The sequence below is a fragment of the Rhinoderma darwinii genome, unplaced genomic scaffold, assembly GCF_050947455.1.
Source record: "Rhinoderma darwinii isolate aRhiDar2 unplaced genomic scaffold, aRhiDar2.hap1 Scaffold_447, whole genome shotgun sequence".
In the NCBI taxonomy this organism is placed as follows: domain Eukaryota; kingdom Metazoa; phylum Chordata; class Amphibia; order Anura; family Rhinodermatidae; genus Rhinoderma; species Rhinoderma darwinii.
The window spans coordinates 185,313-198,044 of NW_027463914.1; the positions used below are offsets into that span (position 1 = coordinate 185,313).

The window sequence follows — 12,732 nt, forward strand, 5'->3', positions numbered from 1 at the left end:
ATTTTACAGACTTTTTTTTTTAAATTGAAACCACAAGATAAAATCAATAGCATAATACATGAATATTCATACATTTAAATGAATACAAAAGCAATAATAATAAGACCAGTAATACAGATGTTATAATAAAAGTACAGAACAATAGCAGGATAAAATTTATACAGGGCATAAAAGACATAAAAGAATAAAACCATTTTTATTTACAATGTTATGGTATTCCACATTTGCAAACACCACATGGATGTTGCTTCTTTTACCCCTAGCTGCTTTTTGTCCCTAAGATAATAAATATACATTTCACTTAGGGCATATTTCACACAATTTTTAACGTCAATAAAATCGTGTTTAAAAAGCAGAATGTTCCTAACCTTCCAGATGGCATTCTTAAAACAGTTTAAAATGATCCAACAGACCATTTGCTGTTTAAAACTTGGGCAGTTAAAAAGACCATAAAACACGTATTCAAATTTAAGATCTTTAAGACCGCAGGCCCATTTCAGCAATGGGCCTACCTTCCTCCAAACCTCCTGTGCATATGGGCAGTTCCAAAACAGGTGCATTACCGTCTCGTCGTCACCACACCTGTCTCTCGGGCACTTGGCTCTCGCCACCAGTCCTCGCCTATGCTGGAATTCACGGGTAGGGAGGCACTGGTGAACGATTGCCCAGGCAAGGTCCTTGTGCACATTTGCCATAAATTTCCCGAAAACGTTTCGCCACACCACCTTGGACCTTGCCTGTGAGAAATTTGAAACTGCCAGTGTATCCTCCTGCCGCCTACAGGAGAGTGACACTTTTTTCTGGTCCCCCAATATGTCAGGCTCCAATTCTTGGAGACCTAGGAGCCTGACAGTTTTTTCGAGCACCGCATATTGTTTTGGGGGACACAGAAGCACAGGAGAATTCAAAGGGACACGAAACCATCGTTTAAAAATCATGCCCGTAGCGTACTTTAAAAAGTAGCTAAAAATACCATCAGAATTATACATTTTAAAACAAAAGCAAAAGTATTTAATGTAAAAGAAGTAAAAAAGGTTAGGAACATCTCTCCCGCCATTGTCCTTACATCTGTACATAAAATCACGTTTTAGTTTTTCCATTTTGGAACCCCATAAAAACATAAAACAGATCCTGGTCACTTTTTTAATATATAAAATTGTTGGAGGGAAAACCATAGCTACATAGAGCATTATGGGTAATAAAACAGATTTAATTATTAAAACTTTTCCCTCCATGGTGAGATTTCTCAAATTCCACATTAAAACCTTTTTTTCCATTTTGGCAATTACTGAATCCCAATTGGGTCTCCCATCGTTTTCTTGATTAAAAACAATTCCTAAAATTTTTATCTGATCCTGCTGCATGTTAACTCCTGGTGTCACAGAGGAATCCCATACACCAGTATAAAAACAGTCACACTTATCAACGTTTAATTTAAAACCAGAGGCTTCACAAAAAAAGCCGGTGTTCCTCAATGCCCTTCTCATAGAAGCGGCGTCTGGGCATAGGACGGTGGCGTCATCCATATAGCCTAGGATTTTTACCTGGTTCCCCCTTCCTCCAGGTATGGGCACGCCTCTGATGACTTTATCATCTCTTATTATGGTGAACAGAGGTTCTATGGCACAAATAAAAAGGAGCGGAGACAACGGGCACCCCTGTTTCACCCCTGATAAAAGAGGAACACCTTTAGTTAAAAATCCGTTGATAGAAATTTGGCTAAAACAGGATCGATATAAAAGCTTAATACGTGTTAAAATAATTTCAGGAACAGCCATCTTTTTAAGAACCATAAAAAGATATTCATGGGAGACCCGGTCAAAAGCCTTCTCGAAATCTAAGGATAAAATAGCAAGGCTTTGACCCCTTTCTTTAAAATACCAAATGATGTCACGTAAAATATTCAGGGACTCAGTAATTGACCTCCCAGGTACCCCACATACCTGGTTTGGATGGATTAATTTATGAATAAAAGGTTTAAAACGGATTGCTATTAGTTTAGCTAAAATTTTACAATCAACGTTTAAAAGAGTAATAGGACGCCAGTTTTTTAACTGGTCCTTCTCACCTTTTTTAAAAATTAAGGACACAATCCCCCTCCTCCAGGAAGGGGGCAGCTCTTCAGTAATAAAAACTTCCTTATACAATAAAAACATGTCATTCTTTAAAATTTCCCAAAAAGCATGATAAAATTCGATGGGCAGACCATCTTCCCCAGGAGCTTTCCCATTAGAAAAACTTTTAAAAGCAAATAAAAGTTCCTCCAAGGTAATATTACGGGATAAAACTTCCTGGTCTAAAATATCTAGCTTGGCATCAAGGGAATTAAGAACATGTTCTAAAAAGGAAGGATCAATATTTTTCTTGTTAAAAAGAGATTGGTAGAAATTAAAAGCAGAATTTAAAATGCCGACCATAGTGGTTTCTCCTTCAAGGTTTAAAATGACATCTCGTTTATCCATTACCTTTTTGAAGAAGAACCGGGAACACTTCTCGCCATCCTCGAGGTGCTTTACATGTGAATTAAAAATTATTTGTTTCCCTTTCTCTTCTATGGCATGTTTTATTTCAGCTTTAAGATTTAAGATATCATCATCAACATCCATACCAATCTCCTTCAATTTAAAAAGTACATGTAAACGTTTATTAAGAACATAAAACCATTGTTTTTTCTCTTTTGCTTTCTTCTTACCTGCTCGAATAAAAAAAGCTCTGATTTTGGGTTTAATGCCCTCCCACCAGTGTAGCATAGGCTGACTGGGCGCTCTATGGGACTGCCAACACTGGTAGGTCCGCACAAACTCCTCTTTAATGATGGGGTCCTCCAGGAGTGTAGTGTTTAGTCTCCAGGGACCCCTACAAGCTTTTTGCTCTCCCTCTAGCTCCAGGTGCACCGAAAGAAGCTTGTGATCAGATAAAATATTTGTTAAAAGCAAACATTTTTTGGGAATAAAACTATTAGAAGTGAAAATAAAATCAATTCTGGAGCTCACTCTTCCATTGGACCAGGTGGGGCCTGGGTCCGCAGGCAAGAGTTCCCTCCAGCAATCTTTCAATTTAAAATCACCAATAAAATTCTTGAGCAGGTAAGAAGTACGGTCAATTTTTCGATTAAAATCCCCACCCTGCCGGTGTTCTCCATCTCGTACACAGTTAAAATCACCACCCACCAGCAGGGGGGTAGACCCAACACAAAACAATGGTAAAATCTCTAATAGTTCTGCCCTCTCCTGTTTGGTAGGAGGGGCATAAACGTTTAAAACACGAATTAAAATTCCATTAAAAAGCAAATGTATTAAAATAGCTCTGCCGGGCATGATTTCAGTCACAGTTTGGATGGAGATAAAACGACCTCGGCAGAGCAATCCAACCCCCGCAGAGCGACAGTCATTTCCACCAGACCAGACTGAGGGGCCTAGTTTCCAGTCCATCTTTAGATCTTGATATTCCAAGTCATTAGGGATTCCACATTCTTGAAGCAGGCAAAGGTCAAAGTCCACAGTCTCTAAAAATGAAAATAAAGCAGTCCTGCGAACAGGGCCCTTTAGGGACCTCACATTTAGTGAGGCGACTTTGATAGGAACCAACATAGTCTCAGTTGAGGTCAGAGTCCGAACCAGAAGAGTCGTACTCGGAGATCAGCTGCGAATCTGGACCCCCTTTTTGAGGGGTCAATAAATCTTGAATGTTGGTAGGGTCAGAGCCAGATACGTGGGCGGCTCCAACCCCCACACTGCTCTCATCCGAACTCCGATAGGCAGCTTTCCTCCGAACTCCGGACTCCTCTTCCTCTCGCTGTCTCTTTGCAGAATGGCTCCTATCCATCTCCTCGAAGTCGCTCTCACCCATCTCTGGCCCCTGGCTGAAGATATTGCTGATGTCTTTACTTGGCAGCTGCACAGGGGCCTGTGAGGTCCCATCACTTTTGGCAACCTTTGCCTGCTTACGGGGAGCCTTCATCGCAAGCCCCTCCACAACCGCAGTGGAGGAACTTTGCTCCGACCCCCCCGTTGACCGGAAATGGTCAAAACGAGGCTCCAATCCAGCATGTTTTGGGGTTTTCTTAATGGAGCCCTCGTTTGACACAGAGTGTCTCCGCTCCATGCCCACACTCTTGGGACAGGCGTCGGGTCCTACTGCAGAACCTACGGAGGCACGACGCCTGTCGCTAACCACTGCCTCAACAGGGTCCACTGCAGGCGGAGCAGAGGACCTGTTTGCAGAGGTGCCGGTCAACTTATGTCCAGCAGAGTCAGAATTCCTCCTGCTCTGCCTGGACCCGGTGGAATCCCTATGGCCGTCCCTCGAGGCTGACATCGGTGGGCCCCCCGATGGAGCTGTGAAGGACTTTGGCCTGGACCCCTCAGTCGTCAATGCTCGTTTTGGGGCATTACCAGCAGCGTCTGCACATGTTGCAAACTGCCGCTCTGGCCCTGGTCTGGGTGGCCCAGATTTCGCTCTGCGGGGGCAGTCTTTAAAAGCATGCCCAGTCATGCCGCACAGATTGCACAACACCTCGGAACTGCATTTTGCCGCCACGTGTCCAACCTGGCCACACCTATTACACTGCACCACATGGGGCCGGTCACAATGTTCTCTGGTGTGGCCATATCTCAAGCAGTTCCGGCAGGCTATTGGCATCTGGGGGTAAAATAAGAATCCTCGATTCTTCCCAATGGCAAAGTTCTGGGGTGGGTGATGTAAGCCTCCAATGCCATTGGGATCCTGGCGGAACTTCACCCAATATTTCCTTTTGCCATTCCAGAAGCTCTGGGTGTTCAAGATTTTGTGTGAGAAGCGGACCTCCCTGCAGTAACGACTGAGGAAGGTTTCAATGTCACACTCTGAGACAAATGGACTGAACATGCACATCACGAGCGGGACTTCTTCCTCCCCGTAGAGGAATAAAAAGTTCAGTCCATTTAGCCGCTCCTCACTCTGGTCCGCATCAGATAGTCTCTTGTGCATATTCTCGCAGCATGCCGCGGCCGTAAAGGAGATGGTGTACCGACCGCGGCTTTCCTGGTCATTGAGACACAGGATGTCCGCCCGCTTGAGCCCCAGGAAGTCCAGCAGAATCACCTCCACAATGAAGCGAAGGTTCTTCCGCTGACGATGGCCTTCTTCCACCTCAATGCGGACGGACTGGCGCAACCGGGTGTCCCCGGATGCGAAACCAAATGTGAATGGCATTTTCAGTGCCTGGGGGCTAAGCCTGTCCCTTATAGCAGCAAGGGCTCAGATTCCACAATTAAGTGGAACCCTCCCCCAAGGCCAAGGATTAGGGTACCCCAGACACCTACGAAGCCCGATAAACGCCCTCGGAACGCTCTTAGGAAAACGCCTCAAGGTCGGTTGACCTTTTGGGTAAGGCGCGATCGCAACTCGTTGTCCGGGGGCTAAGCCCACTCCCCAAATAGCAGCAAGGGGGTGAAGTCTCTCTGTGAAAAGAGACGATCCCCCAAGGCCAAGGAGCAGGGTACCCCGGACACCTCCCAACAAAACCAGATGCAGAAATACTACACCTGATCTTGCCAAAAGGCCGAGAAGCGATAACCCGAACGGACCGCGCGTTGCCCGAGCCTGCCCGATACTGCTGTTCAGCCCTTGCAGCGATTCAGCCTACTTCTAGGCAATTCCATGGGGCCCTGCAGGCTCACACACTCACAGCTACACGGGAGGTGAATAAAGGCCGGAGAGGAAGCCAGACAGGATTTGCTTCTTTTGCTTGCACCACAATGCAGTGCTGAAAGAGGAGGAATCTACATAAAAACGCCTTCCTGGCAACGCCCAAATGCCCTGCTGCCATGCAGATAAACACTGGCAGCGGCAGCAAGTGCATGCCCACAGCCACCCCTTGTTCCTTCACACCTTGTATCAGTTGTAATCCAGTCCAGTCCAGTGCTGCCTGCTGAGCAGCACTGACCAACACTGCCTGGGCCCAGGCTTTTATCTCTGAGGCCCCATTATGATGTCAGAAAGCTGGCTCTGGCTCCTCAGGGCTCCACTATGACACGTGCAAAGTTCCGTCTGAACTTTATATAAGACGGTGCGGCTCAGTCAGTCACTCAGTGTTGCCTGAGAGGGCAACACTGCAACAGCCGGCCGCCAGGCTGTCTTTTTTTGCACAGCTAGTTGCCTCCAGGAGGCCACAAGAGGGAGACAAGGGACTGCAAAATGGAAAATAAGCATCCACCAACTTTACAGACAACTTCTCCTTGCTCCTACAACCTCCATCCTTGCACAGTTTGTTATTCTTCTAGGTAACATAGTAACAAATCCAAATTGCTGCTCTCTTTGTAGGCAAGCAAGGCTTTGTTGCAACTGCAATTCTTACTCCTTCTTGAAATGTAGGGACGACAGTACATTCCATCACATCCATCTAGTGTACACAGGTAGGTCCATTGTGGCGGGCGGGCGGGCGGGCGGCTTTAATGGCTGTTTGCTGTTCCCCTACTCCACTCCACTATTTGACTGTGGTGCTGCATCAATCAGTGGCTGGCTCAGGTGCAGCTCTTTAACTTACCTAAAAGGGAGGGCGGAGAGAAGACAAGGAAGGTGAATGAGCTGTTCCAATGTGAAATGCCGGAAACACAGACACACAGACGACACAAAACAAGAGGTGGCAATGTATTCATTAATTGCATTTAATCAATTAGCTCATTATCACTCATGCATTGTCCAACAGGTGTTGAAATAATGGGATTAAAAGGGGAGATCCCTTCAGAAAGACAGAAACAATGGCAAACACAAAAAACACTTTTGGAATCTGATTTTAGTCAACACATAAGGAAAGGGTGCACCGGTCCTGGAAATACTGCAATACCAGGTCAATGCTTGGAGTGGACAGAGCAAGCTCTATTTCCATCTCCCTGTTCTAAAAATCCATTTAATATATGGTCCCCAGATAGGGGACGTATCAGATATTAAACTGATAAGAACAGATTTTTTTTTTTTTTTTTTTTTTTTTTTTTTTTTTAAAACCTTCAGGTTTGGATTAATTTTGTTTAAAAGCACTCGTTCATATCCTGTCGATACTTACTATCAGTATCCTAGATATTCTGAACGGTTCCATCCAATCATCATCAGGCTTTTTCATTTAGGTTTTTTAAATTTTCATATAACAAAAAGCAAATACAGAAATCATATCAAAAAAATTCCACCCCTCCACTACACTCTCACCATATACCTCCACTTCAAGACCTTCCAAATCCCTTCTGCATCCACCTCCCCCAACCTTTCCTTATCTACCAAATACACTGTATACATCCTATCCAATACCATTCTCAAACATCCTTCCACAGTTACATCTTTTTTTCTAAACACATACAGGTTCCTAACATCCCACAAAACCTCTTTTATAATTGCTAGCATGACAAATAATACCCTTTGATTTTTCTCACTTACACTCGCAAGCCCAAACAAAACTATTTCCATACATAACCTATTGATCCCAACCAACTCCTTAAGTAACGGACCCATACCCCTCCAAACTCCCTGTGCCACCCCACAATTCCAAAACAGATGCACTATACTTTCGCTCCCACCACAATTCTCTCTTGGACACAAATCACTCCTCACAACTCCACGATTTTTCTGAAACTCTCTAACTGACAACCCACCATGCAAACTCTGCCATACAATCTCTCTCTGTCTATTTGTAATACCATCTGTCCTCAACCCCTTCCACACCTTACCAACACACTGACCTCTCACCATATTTATATTACATTGGACTTCCATATCTTTTATACACTTAAACACACTCTTCTTATCTTTCAAACATTCTTTCTTCACCGTGGTCAATCCAAACTTCCTCATAAAATTCTCAATAAACTCATACCATTTAGGACTCACAAACGCATACGGCTTCCTTAAATCTCTTTTTATCCATCCTATTTTTCCTAACACCTTCCCACCCAGAAATCTCACCATGCATGCAAATTTCCAATCACCTCCCAGCATCCTCTTCACTGCAAACATCACATTCACCCCTAAATACACTTCAATATTAGGAAAATTCATACCCCCATTCACCCAGTCCTTCAGCACAGTCTCCCTTCTCACTCTCTCCATTGTCGTTCCCCAGAAAAACACAAACACAATTCTATTCAATTTCCTTACAACCATATACCCCGGAGGAAACACCACAGCAAGATACAGAAAAATCGGCAAAATCACACTTTTTATCACCATTATCTTTCCTTCAAACGTCAACTCTCTCAAACTCCAAAATCTCAACTTCCTACTCACTCTTTTCTCCACATCTACCCAACTCTCACTTCCATCCAATTTTTCATCCATTTTAACCCCCAAAATTTGAATCGCACCGTCCACTCTTTTCACACCCAAGTCCTCATTCATACCTGAACTTCCAAACCTCTTATACTCACTTTTCTTCCAATTTACCCTAAAAGCAGACGCACCACAAAACAAGGACACCAATAGTTTTGCCCTCCTCAAAACTGCAATAGAATCACACAGCACACACACATCGTCCATATACGCCAACACTTTCAGCTCTTTCCCACCACTCCCTGGAATCTGTATTCCTCTCATACACTTATCCTTCCTAATCATCTCTAATAATGGTTCTAAAGCACACACAAAGACTATAGGGGACAAAGGGCATCCCTGCCTAACACCCGAACACACCTTCACTTCTTCACTCACCCATCCGTTTATCAAAATCTTACTGCCAACACCCCTATACAACATCCTCACCATATTCACAAACTCTCCAGGAAACCCCATCCTCACCAACACTTTAAACAGAAAATCATGCGACAACCTATCAAATGCTTTTTCAAAATCAATAGACAACACACTAACCTCTTGCTTTCTCTCCCTTGCATCCCACAACACATCTCTCAACAAACAAAGATTCTCCCCAATCCTTCTCCCAGGAATTCCACACACTTGATCCTCCCCAATCACCTGATCGATCACATCTCTCATTCTATTGGCAATCATTTTAGCAAAAATCTTATAATCCACATTCAACAAAGTTATAGGTCTCCAATTCCTTACATCCTTCTCATCCCCTTTCTTATAAATCAGCACAACCACTCCACTCTTCATACTCTCCGCCAATCTACACTTTTCCCGCATAAAAACATATATCTCAATCATATCTAGCTTAATCACATCCCACATTCTCTTATAAAACTCCACTGGCAACCCATCCTCTCCCGGTGTTCTATTCACTGACATGCTTTCAATAGCTGATTTAACCTCTTCCTCCCCAACTCCTCTCATCAGCCTATCATACTCCATTCTCTCCACCTGCTTCTCAATCACAGCCACCACCTCAGACTCCAAATCTCTATCACACTCCTTTACTGCATACAATTCTCTGTAAAACTCTTCAACCACTCCTAACACCACTTTCCCTTTTACCACATTCCCATCCTTATCATACACACATACCAAATCCTCTTTCTTCCCAATCACTTTTTTAAAAAAATATCTCGAACATTTCTCATTCTTTTCTAACTTATCCAATCTTGCTTGATACATAATTTCCTTACCCTTCTTCACCATCCATTCTTTCATATTCTTCTTAACTTCCTCAATCTTCTCATCCACCGCCCAACCATTCTTCTTCAAACTTCTCAAAAACCCCAATCTTTTATACAAGCACTCATACTTTCTCCTTCTACCAGCCGCTCTTCTATAACCAGCTTTCTTAAAATATACTTTTGTCTTTTCCTTCACCCAATCCCACCACTCCAACACATCTACAAACTCTTTCTTCCTTCTACACCAACTCCCATACAAATTAACATATTTCCCATACACCTCCTCATCTTCTAACAAATTAACATTTAATTTCCATAAACCCCTCCCACTTATACATTCCACATCCAAAACCAGTTCACACATCACACACTCATGATCTGAATATATTACCCTCATTTGCATATAATTTTTACCCATCACACCTTTCGACACAAAACACATATCTAGTCTCGAACTATAAATACCCCTGTCTGAAAAATATGTATCTTGGGGGTCTACCCCACATAATTTTATCACATCCTTCAACTGAAAATCAAACAAAATATTTTTAACCACATTACCAGACACATCCACATTTTTTCCATCAATCTCACAATTAAAGTCCCCTATCCACACAACCGGATCCTTCCCAGGCAAAAACATTTTCACTTTTTCAAACAATTCCACTCTTTCATTCTTATTAACTGGAGCATATATATTAATTATACGAACATTCACTCTATTAAATCTCACCACCACCATCACGCACCTTCCCTCCTCAATAACAGTATGACTGCAAATTTCTATTTTTTTGTTTTTGAATAAAATCCCCACACCATCATTTCTATTTTTGTTTGACACTGACCATATTGCAGGCCCGTGCACCCACTCCTCCTGCCCCACCACAAAATCCAATCCACACTCTTGAACACAAATGACATCAACATTTTGATTTGCTAATATATCTAGTATAAGAGCTCTTCTGGCTCTACTCCTAAACACACGCACATTGGATGACAAAAACTTCAAAGACATAATCTAAAACAACCCAAAGGAAGAAAATTTAGCAACGCCATTATTTTAAGATTTTCCTCTGGAGTACTTTGGAAGAACCTTCTCCGCCAGAGCCTGTATCCATATGGGCCTCAAATAAAGATTCGAATGGGTTCTCCAACGAAATCGCCTCTTCTTCCACCTTCTCAAAACGTGGCTTTTTTGCCGTTTTCCTGGGGGGACGAAAACATTCTGCACCTGTGACAGTCACTTCCCCCCCAGGAGGTTCATCTTCCTCAGAGAGAGACCAGTCTATTCTTGCTGACTCATCCATCAGAATGCTCATGGGAGATTCCACAGCTGGGCTAATCAACCCCTCCCCCATCTCCTGCTGGTCTTGCACAGCTTCATTTTGTCTTTTTTCAGCCTCCTCAGACATCCTCAAGATTCTTGCTCCTTCCTCCCTCTTCCTATCAAGATCCATTTGGTTCCTTTGCTTTCTAGCTTCCTCCTGCTTCTTTCTTTCTTCCCTCCTCTTGACAACCTCAGGACAGTCTCTGTACATATGCCCAGTCAATCCACATAAATCACAGGCTCTAGGCTGTGGACACGCCCCAGCCTCATGTCCAGGATTTTTACAGTTCCTGCACAGTTTAACCCCTGGGCAATCCTCCTTTAAATGGCCAAATTTAAAGCAGTTCCTGCAAAAGGATGGCTGTCCTTGATAATACAGGTAGCCTCTGTTTCCAGCCACAGAAAAATTGGCAGGTGGGTGTCTCACTCCCCCAATACAGCTTTCATCAGGTCTTAATTTCACCCAGAATTTATATGTTCCATTAAAGATGTTAAGGATACTTTTCTGCCTTACCCCTCCTTTCACACTTAAACAGTACTGTCCAAGAAAGTTCTTTAGGATATTAACATCCGTGAAAGGGTTAAATACATGGATAAAGACAGTTTTTTCCTCTAGTTCAAACAGTGGAACAAATGTGACATTCCTCAGTACCTGGTTAGATGCATTAGTCTTCAGGCATTCATAAAAGAGCAGGCAGGTCCCATCCACATAAAAGGAAATGTCATAGATACCTTGTTTTTTTGATTCTTGAATACAAAATACATCATTTTCCAGGGAAATACCCTCCATCTTCTCCACAATTTCGTGTCCAACATATGAGATGCTGTTCTTCACGCTGTCAGAGATCTCCACCTTCAGCCGGACTGTCTTCTGGATACCTGAGGAAAATTCCATACCTGCCATCTTTTCAGCCTATCGGTCCAGGACCATAGGAGGATCGCCACTCAAAAGGTCTCCTGCTACCACAGGAACACTCGCACCCCCGACCCAGACCAGAGCAATAAACTCTGATCTGAGCCAAAAGGCCGAGAAGCGATAACCCGAACGGGCCGCGCGTTGCCCGAGCCTGCCCGATACTGCTGTTCAGCCCTTGCAGCGATTCAGCCTACTTCTAGGCAATTCCATGGGGCCCTGCAGGCTCACACACTCACAGCTACACGGGAGGTGAATAAAGGCCGGAGAGGAAGCCAGACAGGATTTGCTTCTTTTGCTTGCACCACAATGCAGTGCTGAAAGAGGAGGAATCTACATAAAAACGCCTTCCTGGCAGCGCCCAAATGCCCTGCTGCCATGCAGATAAACACTGGCAGCGGCAGCAAGTGCATGCCCACAGCCACCCCTTGTTCCTTCACACCTTGTATCAGCTGTAATCCAGTCCAGTCCAGTGCTGCCTGCTGAGCAGCACTGACCAACACTGCCTGGGCCCAGGCTTTTATCTCTGAGGCCCCATTATGATGTCAGAAAGCTGGCTCTGGCTCCTCAGGGCTCCACTATGACACGTGCAAAGTTCCGTCTGAACTTTATATAAGACGGTGCGGCTCAGTCAGTCACTCAGTGTTGCCTGAGAGGGCAACACTGCAACAGCCGGCCGCCAGGCTGTCTTTTTTTGCACAGCTAGTTGCCTCCAGGAGGCCACAAGAGGGAGACAAGGGACTGCAAAATGGAAAATAAGCATCCACCAACTTTACAGACAACTTCTCCTTGCTCCTACAACCTCCATCCTTGCACAGTTTGTTATTCTTCTAGGTAACATAGTAACAAATCCAAATTGCTGCTCTCTTTGTAGGCAAGCAAGGCTTTGTTGCAACTGCAATTCTTACTCCTTCTTGAAATGTAGGGACGACAGTACATTCCATCACATCCATCTAGTGTACACAGGTAGG

General features: G+C 43.9%; 1 non-coding gene across 1 annotated transcript; it reads right to left on the minus strand.

The window, feature by feature from the left end:
* Positions 1-6,792: 6,792 nt before the first annotated feature.
* On the minus strand, positions 6,793-6,988 carry LOC142716121 (U2 spliceosomal RNA). Its single transcript, XR_012871398.1, has one exon. It is a non-coding gene; the product is annotated as a U2 spliceosomal RNA (small nuclear RNA).
* Between the last annotated feature and the right edge of the window lie 5,744 nt (positions 6,989-12,732).